Below are 15,393 nucleotides of genomic sequence, written 5' to 3'. Positions count from 1 at the left end.
TAGATGTGTGAGCCTTCACCTCTCGGCACAAGGAAAACCTTGACAAACAACCTGAAATGTCCTCTGGGAAACCAGCAGAAGTATAATTATCAACACTGAGGTCCTGATTTACATCTTAGTGGATCAGGTCCAGCCCCCGCTTTTTTGATGGTATTTCATTTGAGATGTCATCAATGATGTCATCAGTGATGTCACTGACCATGTCATGAATGATGTAATATGTGTCATCATCAGCAGTGGATTGTGGGCGCGCGAGTTATAGTTAGTACAACTAACTATAACGGAGGAATTTCAATGGTTTTATACGAGTGAAATGTCCAGCTAACTATAACACCCCTAAAACCTATGTTTTTTTCAGTGAATTTCTAAGGTTTTAAACACACATTTCACACTCTTCTTCAGCCTAACCTTGTACCGAGACATAAAATGGCTGCCAACAGTTTCTAGTTTCGAATGTTGACAACCACTTGAAAGCCAATTAGCCTTCAGAGCGTGATCGGAAGGGTGCGCTTATGGTACGATGACAATAAGCGGAGTATACGTATTCAATTTTTTTATGGGAAGTGGGCCGCGTGGCCCCCCTCCAGTGCCCAATTCCGGGCACCGGGGTCCCCAGCCCCCGGGGCATGGCTAATTATATATCCTTATTTTATGGAGGAGGGCTGCAAAGCCCCCTCCTGAAGCCACTTCAAGACCACGGGGACCTCTGAACTCCATCTATTTATGTACCCCGTAGGAGTTGCCTTCACTTTGCGCATGCATGTTTGTGGTAGCGCCTACATGTTAATGTTACTCATGGTCACAATATGTCCCACCATCTGGCTATGTACCCCTACGTATTTCATTGTATTTGCGCATGCTCAATTACAACATGCCCAATCACAGCTCTCACACCCAGTGACATCATGCTCAACCAATCATCCTTCTGAAAAGGATTTATAAGCTGCCAACCTTCTTGAACTTTTCCTATTCCGCAGTCACAGCCATTGAGAGTGTTTGTATCCACTTCTTCGGAGGTGAGCACTTTTTAAAGAATAATTTGATTAATTAATATGAACAATCTTTAAATACCGCATAAATGCAAATTTATGTTCGGATTTGGCAATGCTGTTTTTAAGCACGCTTTCCTGCTTTTTTATATTGCTATATTTGACTTTGTCACTTTTGTTTCTGCGCAAATCACTTAATCCTGGTGCGTTTGTTTAATTTGCCAAGCGCCACGCGGCCGCTCCTACAGCAGTGTGCTACGTGTTCAAGTGAATACGATGTTGTTTTTCTCGTGTAAGTAGTACGTCACGTGCCCCATGCATTGCAAAAGTAATGTTTTCGGCAAAAGCATATTTTAGCACGGTTTCCAGCTCTTATAACTAAAATACTTTGCCTTGGTAGGCGATGTTTCTGAGCAAATCACTTGATGCCGCCGCATATATTTTTTAAGTAGTGCGTCACGTGCTGTTTCCTCCCCATGCAATGCACATGCAATTGATTGGTCAATGTTGTATTTTAGCATGCTCTCTGTGTTTTTTAATAACATTCAACTTCCTTTGCCCCCTGTTCTATCTCATTATACAGATATCTCAACCATGAGACGTACGTACTGGTCGCCACAAGCTGTCCTGCCCGTACACTATACCACGTGGTGGACAACTCGACACACCAGATCCACTGACTGCTCTCCATATGTTATCAGCCAAAAATTACAATGGACCTAATGGAGTTATAAGGTTTGTCTTCAACATTTCATGATCGAAAACCATTCTGCGATAAGCACTTGTGTATTTCATGTGTTTGCAGACGGATAACTGTGTTATTGTCATGGTTTACTAGAATTCGTAGGCATTCCGAAATCAACCTAACGTAAAAAAATCATGTCCTCCCGATTTTATTGCCCAAATATGTGATTTAAAATTGAACAATGTATGAGTTATAATTTTTCTTGCTTCTATACATATTTTTGTAAAATATAAATCTGCATTGTGATAGTCTTATAGACGTTTCTTTCTGAAACCCATTTCTCATTTTAACCCCTTCACCGTGGGGGTAATTCCCCTGCTGTGCTAGGGGAGGGAGGGCGCGCACAGCACCCCGGTGCTCGTGACGAGCTCAGCTCATCATGAGCCACGGTGGCCGTGTGCTCGTGGCGAGCTGAGCTTGTCTCGACCACACCCATTTATTTAGAATGCTCAGCACAGTGGGGGAATTATCCCCTCGTGCGAGCGTTGCGGCCGTTATGACGAGCTCAGCTCGTCATGAGCACACGGCCACCGTGGATGCAGAGATAACGCCATGCTGGCTATATCACGGGCCCGCGCTGGCGGTGGGCCCCTCTTGCGACCGGGCACGGCCGCTTTCATTTTCAAAACACAAAGCGCACCCTTGTAAGAGAGGCCGCAGGAACGTGTAAACAGCAAATTTAATGGCAACAGCTGGGGTATACAGAAGTGCAGGTAAGTTCAATCTTGATACATGGGCTTCGTCAGACGCGTTTCGGGAACATCGGTTCCCTTCTTCAATGACCGCTCAGTCCCGCAATCGCCATCTTGCTCAACAGCCACCCTATATGTTCCTAGGACGGCCCTAGTGGGCGGAGCCAAACCAATTTCATTCTGGTCCCAGTAGTGACAGTTGGATGCTTGCTCGAGTGAGCGCAATGTGGTGAAATGCAGTTCAATAAAATAAAACACCCAGTGGGTAAAAGAACAAACCGCTTCCCTCTGTTGTCCATTTTACCAGCTGCTGCCTCGCTCGTTGCTCCCGATGTGGAGATAACGCCATGCTGGCTATATCACTGGCCCGCGCTGGCGGTGGGCCCCTCTCGCAACCGGGCACAGCTGCTTTCATTTTCGAAACACAAAGAGCACCCTTGTAAGAGAGGCCGCAGGAACGTGTAAACAGCAAATGTAATGGCAACAGCTGGGGTATACAGAAGTGCAGGTAAGTTCAATCTCGATACATGGGGTTCGTCAGACACGTTTCGGTTCACATCGGTTCCCTTCTTCAATGACCGCTCAGTCCCGCAATCGCCATCTTGCTCAACAGCCACTCTATATGTTCCTAGGACAGCCCCAGTGGGCGGAGCCAAACCAATGGCATTCTGGTCCCAGTAGTGACAGTTGGATGCTTGCTCGAGTGAGCGCAATGTGGTGAAAGGCAGTTCAATAAAATAAAACACCCCAGTGGGTTAAAAAACCAACCGCTTCCCTCTGTTATCCATTTTACCAGCTGCTGCCTCGCTCGTTGCTCCCAATGTGGAGATAAAGCCATGCTGGCTATATCACGTGCCCGTGCTGACGTTGGCCCCATCTCGCAACCGGGCACAGCAGCTTTCATTTTCAAAACACAAAGAGCACCCTTGTAAGAGAGGCCGCAGGAACGTGTAAACAGCCAATTTAATGGCAACAGCTGGGGCATACAGACGTGCAGGTAAGTTCAATCTTGATACATGGGCTTCGTCAGACGTGTTTCGGGAACATCGGTTCCCTTCTTCAATGACCGCTCAGTCCAGCAATCGCTATCTTGCTCAACAGCCACCCTATATGTTCCTAGGACGGCCCAAGTGGGCGGAGCCAAACCAATGGCATTCTGGTCCCAGTAGTGACAGTTGGATGCTTGCTCGAGTGAGCGCAATGTGGTGAAATGCAGTTCAATAAAATAAAACACCCCAGTAGGTTAAAGAACCAACTGCTTCCCTCTGTTTTCCATTTTACCAGCTGCTGCCTCGCTCGTTGCTCCCGATGTGGAGATAACGCCATGCTGGCTATATCACGGGCCCGCGCTGGCGGTGGGCCCCTCTCGCGACCGGGCAAGGCCGCTTTCATTTTCAAAACACAAGGAGCACCCTTGTAAGAGAGGCCGCAGGAACGTGTAAACAGTAAATTTAATGGCAACAGCTGGGGCGTCCAGAAGTGCAGGTAAGTTCAATCTTGATACATGGGCTTCGTCAGACGCGTTTCGGGAACATCGGTTCCCTTCTTCAATGACCGCTCAGTCCCTCAATCGCCATCTTGCTCAACAGCCACTCTATATGTTCCTAGGACGGCCCCAGTGGGCGGAGCCAAACCAATGGCATTCTGGTCCCAGTAGTGACAGTTGGATGCTTGCACGAGTGAGCGCAATGTGGTGAAATGCAGTTCAATAAAATAAAACACCCCAGTGGGTTAAAGAACCAACCGCTTCCTTCTGTTGTCCATTTTACCAGCTGCTGCCTCACTCGTTGCTCCCGATGTGGAGATAACGCCATGCTGGCTATATCACGGGCCCGTGCTGGCGGTGGGCCCCTCTCACAACCGGGCACGGCCGCTTTCATTTTCAAAACACAAAGAGCACCCTTGTAGAGAGGCCGCAGGAACGTGTAAACAGCAAATTAAATGGCAACAGCTGGGGTATACAGAAGTGCAGGTAAGTTCAATCTCGATACATGGGCTTCGTCAGACACGTTTCAGGAAGATCGGTTCCCTTCTTCAATGACTGCTCAGTCCCGCAATCGCCATCTTGCTCAACAGCCACTCTATATGTTCCTAGGACGGCCCCAGTGGGCGGAGCCAAACCAATGGTATTCTGGTCCCAGTAGTGACAGTTGGATGCTTGCTCGAGTGAGCGCAATGTGGTGAAATGCAGTTCAATAAAATAAAACACCCCAGTGGGTTAAAAAACCAACCGCTTCCCTCTGTTGTCCATTTTACCAGCTGCTGCCTTGCTCGTTGCTCCCGATGTGGAGATAACGCCATGCTGGCTATATCACGGGCCCGCGCTGATGGTGGGCCCATCTCGCGACCGGGCACAGCAGCTTTCATTTTCAAAACACAACGAGCACCCTTGTAAGAGAGGCCGCAGGAACGTGTAAACAGCAAATTTAATGGCAACAGCTGGGGCATACAGAAGTGCAGGTAAGTTCAATATTGATACATGGGCTTTGTCAGATGCGTTTCGGGAACATCGGTTCGGTTCTTCAATGACCGCTCAGTCCCGCAATCGCCATCTTGCTCAACAGCCACTCTATATGTTCCTAGGACGGCCCCAGTGGGCGGAGCCAAACCAATGGCATTCTGGTCCCAGTAGTGACAGTTGGATGCTTGCACGAGTGAGCGCAATGTGGTGAAATGCAGTTCAATAAAATAAAACACCCCAGTGGGTTAAAGAACCAACCGCTTCCCTTGTTGTCCATTTTACCAGCTGCTGCCTCGCTCGTTGCTCCCGATGTGGAGATAACGCCATGCTGGCTATATCACGGGCCCGCGCTGGCGGTGGGCCCCTCTCGCAACCGGGCACGGCCGCTTTCATTTTCAAAACACAAAGCGCACCCTTGTAAGAGAAGCCGCAGAAACGTGTAAACCGCAAATTTAATGGCAACAGCTGGGGCATACAGAAGTGCAGGTAAGTTCAATCTCGATACATGGGCTTCGTCAGACACGTTTCGGGAACATCGGTTCCCTTCTTCAATGACCGCTCAGTCCCGCAATCGCCATCTTGCTCAAAAAACACCCTATATGTTCCTAGGAGGGCCCCAGTGGGCGGAGCTAAACCAATGGCATTCTGGTCCCAGTAGTGACAGTTGGATGCTTGCTCGAGTGAGCCCAATGTGGTGAAATGCAGTTCAATAAAATAAAACACCCCAGTGGGTTAAAGAACCAACCGCTTCCCTCTGTTGTCCATTTTACCAGCGCTGCCTCGCTCGTTGCTCCAGATGTGGAGATAACGCGATGCTGGCTATATCACGGGCCCGCGCTGGCCGTGGGCCACTCTCGGCACCAACTTGGGGAATCTCACTGAGCGGTTCATGGAACACAAACCTGTCCGGAAACTTGAACCCTTTCTAGATTTCATCCAAATTTCCAGGGACAGGGCCCTCTATATGAAGTTGAGAATTGGGACCCTTCCATTAAATGAAACAACAGCAGCCTGGGAGCGGCGCAATCCATCATCTGCTTCTTGTCCAGGCTGCGCAGCTCCCAAAGAGTCTATCACCCACTTCCTCTCCGCATGCCCAGCCTACAGAACAGCTTGAACTAGTGGCTTAAACCAGTTTGCAAAAAGCTTGATTCCAAGAACTATCAGGTGGCACTACGTATTATAAAGACTGACACCTCCTCCCTCACCTTGGTCTGTGGCGTAGCAAAATATTTGGGCTGCGCATGGCTAATAAGATCAAAGCTTCTAGCGCAGCCAGGTAGTGCCCATATTTGCCTTTTGATGCATTGTTTTTATGGCTATCTAATAGCCTTTTAATGATCCTGTCGTGCATACTTTTAATATGTTGTATAATGTTCAGTTGGACACACTCATCATGTAATATTGTATTATGATTCTTTTAAAAATATGAATTTAGGATGTACATGCTTTTATGATAAAAAAAATGTATCGAATAAAGTACATACAGCACCATTTTTAACTCTTTTTTTCATTTACCACAATGTTACATAAGTCAGCAGCAGCAACATTGAAGAAAGTATATCTTCCTGTTCCAGTTCATTTCACCGATGTCTCAAATATGGCATGAACTAGTTGTATGAAGCCAGAGAGATTCACATATTTATAATGGAGAACTTTAAGGTCAATACTCACAATACGACTACTCGACGAAGTTAGAAAGTAACAGATATAAGTACTTGAGGGGTTTTTGGTGGCAGATAATCTCAAATTCACACTTGTACAGATAGGGCTGATACAGGGTAGATCTCTGTATGATTAAAAGATGAGTAGGTATTAGGATGGCATACAGAGCTCCCAACCTTCCTACTTTTTTTCTTTAAGGGTTCCAAATTGGGGACGAATATTAGGCTGTGCAGTAAAGGTTAACGGTGTTGCTCCACTGGTACTTTGTCCTCCTCATGAAGCAGGAGGAGCCTCTCTCAATCTCCTTAACTCTTCCCTTGCAAAGTTGACCGGATTCTTAGTCTGCAAGTGCTTCCGCATACTTGCAGTTCCACACCAGTCCTTTTTATTGGGGTCTCCTCTTGAAAGCAGTCTTGCATATGCGGCAAGTAACTTTTCTTGCATTCACATTTTTTAAGACTTGTGAAAATTAATTTCAAAACATTCAATAAATAAATACGGTGTCTTTATGCATTGTGTCAAATGCTTTTTTTAAAATATGTAGAAAATGTTCCCTTTAATTGTTGTTAACGTCATTACAAAAGAATTTAAAAGGAGAAAGTAGGAGATGAATAACAGAGGTAGGACGTTATATCTCAGACTGCAAAAATTTATGAAAAGGGTGGACCAAAGTCCGCATGTACAATGCCTGTGGAAGCGTTTCAAAGCGCTACAAAAGGGGGTGGTGATGGACGGAGCATCCGAACCAATCAAACACTCACACCCAGTCAACAGATCTGGGTTTAATCCATCACTGTTCTTTAGCCCACTCTGCCACCCCAGTTCAGACATGGCCATATGCAAATCAGTCTGACCCTGTGCCTCATGGGAACAGTCTAGCCCGAACTGCCAAGCCATGCCTTCCCTGGACCGGAAACAAGCTTCCTAGGACTGGTTTCTGGAATTTCAGCCGTCTTCAGTCAGGCTTGCTTGAATCGGGTGGCAGAGTGAGCAAGGGACTCACGTCTGAGCATACCCTGCCAACTTATGGCGAACAAAGCAGTACAAAAGGGGGTGGGGATGGACGGAGCATCCGAACCAATCAAACACTCACCCCAGTCAACAGATCTGGGTTTAATCCATCACCGTTCTTTAGCCCACTCCGCCACCCCAGTTCAGACATGGCCATATGCAAATCAGTCTGACCCTGTGCCTCATGGGAACAGTCAAGCCAGAACTGCCAAGACATGCCTTCCCTGGCCCCGAAACAAGCTTCCTAGGACTGGTTTCTGGCATTTCAGCCGTCTTCAGCCAGGCTTGCTTGAATCCAGTGGCAAAGTGAGCAAGGGACTCACGTCTGAGCATACCCTGCCAACTTATAGCGAGCAAAGCGGTACAAAAAGGGGTGGTGATGGACGGAGCATCCGAACCAATCAAACACTCACACCCAGTCAACAGATCTGGGTTTAATCCATCACCGTTCTTTAGCCCACTCTGCCACCCCAGTTCAGACATGGCCATATGCAAATCAGTCTGACCCTGTGCCTCAGGGAACAGTCCAGCCCGAACTGCCAAGCCATGCCTTCCATGGACCGGAAACAAGCTTCCTACGACCGGTTTCTGGCATTTCAGCCGTCTTCAGCCAGGCTTGCTTGAATCCATGGCAAAGTGAGCAAGGGACTCACGTCTGAGCTTACCCTGCCAACTTATGGTGAACAAAGCGGTACAAAAGGGGGTGGTGATGGACGGAGCATCTGAACTAATCAAACACTCACACCCAGTCAAAATATCTGAGTTTAATCCATCACCGTTCTTTAGCCCACTCTGCCACCCCAGTTCAGACATGGCCATATGCAAATCAGTCTGACCCTGTGCCTCATGGGAACAGTCCAGCCCGAACTGCCAAGCCATGCCTTCCCTGGACTGGAAACAAGCTTCTTAGGACCGGTTTATGGCATTTCAGCCGTCTTCAGCCAGGCTTGCTTGAATCCAGTGGCAAAGTGAGCAAGGGACTTACGTCTGAGCATACCCTGCCAACTTATGGCGAACAAAGCGGTACAAAAGGGGTGGTGATGGACGGAGCATCCAAACCAATCAAACACTCACACCCAGTCTACAGATCTGGGTTTAATCCATCACCCTGTGCCTCATGGGAACAGTCCAATTTGACACAACAAGGGGCCCCAATATAGTCAGCAGGGGACCTCGGGGAGTAAGTATTATACTTGCAGACCGCATTGCCGAGCGGGACGGTATACCGACTGATCCGGTACCCCCAGTAATCTGCTAACCATTTGGAATTCTCCAACCCTGATAAACTGGTCCCGATTCCGGTGACTCTACCACCATGTCCTCCTAGCCCTGGATCCCGTATGGTTTTAGAGGCTTGCAATTATTAGGCACTTATCATATTGTCCTGATGATGATCCCTTTGAATTAAAAAAGTGGGATCGAAACACCGTCGACCAATGTATGTGCCTTATACAGTGTGTATATTGTGTACCTTATTGTAATGGCGCAATTGAAAATATCTGTTCCAATTATGATCCAAAGAACAACTCAGCTTTTTTGCCTAAAAGCCCTTTCTGTTCACTTTGAATGTACTAAAGTGTTAGTGGATGAATGAGGTACAGGCTTGTACCCCACGACGTGAGACTGTCGAAGGATATTCTCGATTTATTCTGTTGTAATCATTAAATACGTTCTGACCTCTGTCCGGCTGGACAAGTCACTCTAATACAGAATCCATTGTGTCTGTATTCATCCTTAAATTGATTGTTGCTGCATGGGACCATTGTTGTTTTTATAATCATGGGAACAGTCCAGCCCGAACTGCCAAGCCATGCCTTTCCTGGACTGGAAACAAGCTTCCTAGGACCGGTTTATGGCATTTCAGCCGTCTTCAGCCAGGCTTGCTTGAATCCAGTGGCAAAGTGAGCAAGGGACTCACGTCTGAGCATAACCTGCCAACTTATGGCGAACAAAGCGGTACAAAAGGGGTGGTGATGGACGGAGCATCCAAACCAATCAAACATTCACACCCAGTCTACAGATCTGGGTTTAATCCATCACCATTCTTTAGCCCACTCTGCCACCCCAGTTCAGACATGGCCATATGCAAATCAGTCTGACCCTGTACCTCATGGGAAAAGTCCAGCCCGAACTGCCAAGCCATGCCTTCCATGGACCGGATTTTACTTTAGTGAATGGCTACTACATGGTACTGAAAGATTCACAATGGGATTGCAACAGCAGTCAAATGCCAAAATGCTTCTCTCAAAATAATTCCTAAATACACACAGATTCACATTGTGATTCTAGACAACAAACACTATACCTTGGATAATACCAAAACACATTTACTAGTCTGGAAGGGGTACTCCATATTATTGTAGGAGCCTGACTCATTTTGCAAATATATAAACAATAACTGGTTTCTAATCCTATCAAAATATGAGAACAGAATGGGGTTTTAATCAGTTATATGTCTGCAAACACATGAAATACCAAAATGATTCTCTCAGAATGATTCCTAAATGCACGCAGACTCACTGTGTGATTCAAGACAAGCAACACTATCCCTTACATTTAAAAAAAAATACATTTACTAGTCTACAAGACAGGTGACTGCACACATTCCACAACATTTTCTACTACACATTAGTATAGAGTACTTCTCTCAGAAAGATTCCTAAATGCACACATTCTCACTGTGTGATTCTAGACAAACAACACTATCCCTTGCATTTTACGAAAAAACACATTTCATAGTCTAGAAGGAGTACTGCATTTTAGTGTAGAAACTTGACTCATTTTGCAAGTACATAAACAATGACTGGTTTCTAATTCTACAAAAACATGAGAACAGCACAGATTTTTAAACAGTTATCTCTCTGGAAACACATGAAATACACAAATGGTTATCTCAGAATGGTTTCTAAATTCACACACACTCACAATAAGATTCTAGAAAAAAAGTACTTACCTACACTTTAGCAGGAAAAACACATTAGTCTCATTAAAATCAAAATGCAGCACTTAATCCCCTCACAAATTAATAACTCACATTTCAAATAGTTTTGTAGATAAAAAAGTATGTCACACACCAGATTTTCTTATACAGAATCCCTGTACTGTGCACCTGTCAGCAAAACAAAAGAATGGCAAAGTTTGCACACATACACATGTAATCATCAAATCACATTGCTTCCCACATTAATTCTAAAGCAAACACACATTTCCATTGGTTGCACATTTCAACCCTTTCCAAATGACATACATTTCAACCCTACCCCCAATCCGCCTTCTGCCTGTTACAATAGAAACAGTTAATGGAACACTTAACTGAGCACACAGGTCAAAAGTTCACCACACAATGTTGTTAATCAAAACAGCAAGTGTGATTGACTTTTCAATATATCAGCTTATCCTATGTAATGTTCCTTTCAATCAGATTTTGTTAAGCAATAAGTAGCATGCTTTTAAAAAACAGAAACATGCACCCTAGTTTTCAGTGTAGAATGTTCTCATTCAATCAATCATTTCTTTTTATTTCAAACAACATCTTATCCACCATTTTAAGAAAAATCTTACTTTTCAAACTACCATTTAATTTACAGAGACCATCTGAGTACATCCAGACATCCCTTCAAGATACTTAGAGTGTGGATTGTGGGGCACAGCTATATTTTCTGGAGCCAAAGGTATGCAGAAAATAAAGCGATTCACAAAGACCTAAGTTTGCCAAAATCTCTCAATAAACACAAGGGCTCTTTTTAGAGCCACCTAAGAACTAAACCCAAAAGCTTGATGTATATCTAAAAAAATGGTGCTTGGAGTCGCGCACCCAATGTGTCAGACTCATGCACCAAACGCTTTGAAGTCATGCACCAAACGAGTAGGAATCGCGCACCCCTAAAGCTTATGAATCGTGCATAGAACACATGCACACCAGGGGGCTGCATTGAGCGCTGCGCTGAGTGCGCGACTCCTAATTTTACCGTAAAAAAAATAGCCCCTATCACTAATTTCTATTATCCCCGGGCACCCCATCCCCTGGGGCGTATATAAAATGTTGGGGACCGTGAGGGGAGCCCCAATGCCCCCACGGTCCGAGCCAGCTCCCCACTTCCTTTGGGAGCCAGCATTGCTTTTCCACATAGGGAACTTCTAACATGCAGCTCCCCATGTGGAATGTATGATGTTACAACGCATGCTTTTACCACGCATGCAGTTTTACCACGCATACCATTATAATGCATTACACTTGGCGGTGCTGGATAGGGAATAGTTTAATTTACTATTCCAACTCCAGTCCCCGTGGACACTAGGGAAGGTGTTGGATAGTAAATTAAACTTATTCCCTATCCTAGAGCGCCCCCCAGTGAAATGCGTTGTAATGGTATGCGTAGTAAAACCTGCGTTGTAATAGTTGCGTTGTAATGGTTGTAAACCCCCATGTGGAAAACCAATATGGTTTGGATTTTGAAACAGAGAGCAGGTTTCCCTGCTCTGTCTTTCAAAATCCAAACCAAGTTTCCTCCCGCCCTCTCATAGCAAACAGCAGTGTCCCGGGGGTGGGCACCCTGGGGCACTGCAGGAGCCAGCCCTGTGGGGTGGCGGTCCCCAGGGCCCTCGAGTGCCCCAGGAGGAGGGCCACACTACGCCCCTCCCACAATACATAAAGCCCTGGGGGGTGCTAGCCCCTGGGGCTTTGGGGGCCTTGGAGCCCCCCCAACCATTTTTTTGTAGCCCCGGGTGGTGACGGTCCCATGGGCTGGAGGGCCCCTCTGGGGCCCCCATAAAATTTATAAATTTTTCCCCTGGAATTTGGCCCCCCTGGAGCTCATTATGAAAAATAGATCTGTTTAATAATTTTTTTTTTACGGCAGAGTCAGCACACCAAACGCACACCTGCAGGGTGATCCAGAGGTGTAAAAAGGGGCTTGGCCTCTAAACACCTCTCTGCAATGCAGCTCCCTGGCGCATACTGGACGTACCTGGTGGGCTAGTTGGCTGCCATGGACCCTCAGGATTCAAGGGGACTTAATCCCCCAACTTAAAACATGCCAAAGGGCATGGTTGCACACTTGTCACATCAGGCACCACCCCCTCCCTGCACCACTGTGCAAACATGCCCTGTAAAGCTTTGTACATTGGGGGGTTAAATCCCCCTGAGTCCTGAGGGTCTCTGGGGGCCAAATACCCAACCGGCCACCTCCAGTAAGCGCCACAGATCTGCGTTGCACAGAGGTGTAAAAAGGGGCATGGCCTCTCAACACCTCTCTGCAATGCAGCTCCTTGGCGTACACAGGAAGTACGTGGTGGGCTAGTTTGCCCCCAGGGACCCTCAGGATTGAAGGGGACTTAATCTCCCAATTTACAATACACCAGGAGGTGTGTTTGCACACTTTCTATGTCTGGCCCCACTTGATGCATGGGCTTCGTCCGACGCGTTTCGGGAACATCGGTTCCCTTCTTCAATGACCGCTCAGTCCCGCAATCGCCATCTTGCTCAACAGCCACTCTATATGTTCCTAGGATGGCGCCAGTTGGCGGAGCCAAACCAATGTCATTCTGGTCCCAGTAGTGACAGGTGGATGCTTGCTCGAGTGAGCGCAATGTGGTGAAATGCAGTTCAATAAAATAAAACACCCCAGTGGGTTAAAGAACCAACTGCTTCCCTCTGTTATCCATTTTACCAGCTGCTGCCTCACTCGTTGCTCCCGATGTGGAGATAACGCCATGCTGGCTATATCACGGGCCCGCGCTGGTGGTGGGCCCCTCTCGCGACCGGGCACGGCTGCTTTCATTTTCAAAGGTGCCCCTTCCTACACAACAACAATCCTGCCTACAACACAGGCACCCTTAAACTATGGTGCAAGAGTGTCTGCATTGGCACCAGGCTACCATAATGGCACCACCGCAGAGGGAAAGGACAGGAATGCGCCAAATAGAGCGCAAGCCTGCCTATACCCTGTAATGGAGGGCAGAACAGCGAGGTGACTTGCTGTGCTGCTCCATGTCACAAATTTGATAAATATGGCCCATATTTTGTAAAATGACTCATTGTACACCATTTGTTTAACATTTTCCTCAGGGAACAATTCTCACTGTCTTTCATAGGAAGGATTGGCATTGCTCACTTTGTGAAGTCATTTATGGCCTAATTAAGGTGTCAGTCGGAATTGCCTCAGACGGACATCCATGCGGTTTCGAAACCAACCAACCTCAGATGAGCAGTCCGAAACCACAATTGCGAAGTGACCACACATGCTGCGGTCACAAACTTCCATTTCCCTATGAGAGCTTGTGCTGTGGTCAGAAATCAGCTGCAGCACAAACTACCATACAGAAATGGGAGTCACTGTAAATCTTGCACCATGTGGCATGCACCACCTCACAGTGCTTGTCACACGGTACAAGGATTTACAGGAGGGCACCATAGGTGTACCCTCCTCTCCCAACCAGAGTCCGCTGAAGAAGGGGGGATCTGCTAGGGGCCCCCAAAGTTGCTTTCCGACAGGCTTTCTATTCCGGAAAGCCCGACATGGAAAGCCTGTTGGAAACCAACATCATTATCCCAACGGCAGAAAGGCAGTACGAATGGGATTATGGTGGTAGTTCTGACTGGCCGACAGACTCCTTGAGCCTGTCGGAAACCAGACAGAATGACCGGCCAGTTTGAATTCTTGCCGCCCTAATCATAATACAGCGATAGGTGTTCAAACCAAGGAAGTCGGTTGGAAAGTCTCCAACCTGCAGTCGCAGGCTTTCCGACCGACATCCTATTTAGGCCATTAGTGCCAGACGGCACAACGCGGGGGGAATCAATCAATCAATCATTGTACTTATAAAGCTCGCTACCTACCCGTGAGGGTCTCAGGGTCCTGAGGGGGGGAGGGGTGCCGCTACTGCTCGAAGAGCCAGGTCTTGAGAAGTCTTCTGAAGGTGAGCAGGTCGTGGGTCTGTCGTCAGTGGGTAGGGAGGATGTTCCAAGTTTTAGCGGCGAGGAAGGAGAAGGATCTGCCGCCAGAGGCCGTTCATTGGATGCGGGGGACGGCAGCGAGGGCGAGGCTGATGGAGCGGAGCTGGCGGGTGGGGGGTCTAGGAGCTGAGTCTGCTGTTAAGGAAGGCTGGTGGGGTGTTGTGGAGTGCTTTGTGAGTGTGGGTGAGCATCTTGAAGGTGATCCTCTTGTCGACGGGGAGCCAGTGTATGTCTCTCAGGTAGGGGTGATGTGGCTGCAGCGGGGGACGTTGAGAATCAGTCGGGCGGAGGCGTTTTGGATGCGTTGCAGTCGTCGCAGGTGTTTGGCCGGGATTCCTGCGTAGAGTGCGTTGCCGTAGTCCAACCTGCTGCTGACGACGGCTTGTGTCACTGTTCTTCTTGTCTCGGTGGGGATCCACTTGTAGATCCTGTGGAGCATGCGAGGGTGTTGTAGCAGGAGGAGGAGACTGCGTTGAACTGTTTTGACATGGAGAGGGAGGAGTCGAGGATTATTCCTAGGTTGCGTGCGTGGTCGGTGGGTTTCAGTGGTGTTCTCCGTCTTGTCCGAGTTCAGCTTCATTCGGCTGCCTCTCATCCATTCGGTGACGGCCTTCATTCCCTCGTGGAAGTTGGTTTTGGCGGTGTGCGGGTCCTCGGTGAGGGAGAGGATGAGCTGGGTGTCGTCGGCGTAGCAGATGATGTTGAGGTCATGCTGGCGGGCGACGTGAGCGAGGGGGGCCATGTAGACGTTGAACAGCATCGGGCTGAGGGATGAGCCTTGGGGTACACTGCAGATGATGTCGGTGGCTTCAGAGAGGAAGGGGGGAGGCGGACGCTCTGGGTTCTGCCGGAGAGGAAGGATGAGGTCCAGTCCT

This window comes from Lissotriton helveticus, chromosome 4_1 (assembly GCF_964261635.1).
Source record: "Lissotriton helveticus chromosome 4_1, aLisHel1.1, whole genome shotgun sequence".
NCBI lineage: Eukaryota > Metazoa > Chordata > Amphibia > Caudata > Salamandridae > Lissotriton > Lissotriton helveticus.
This window is presented reverse-complemented; position numbering follows the sequence as displayed.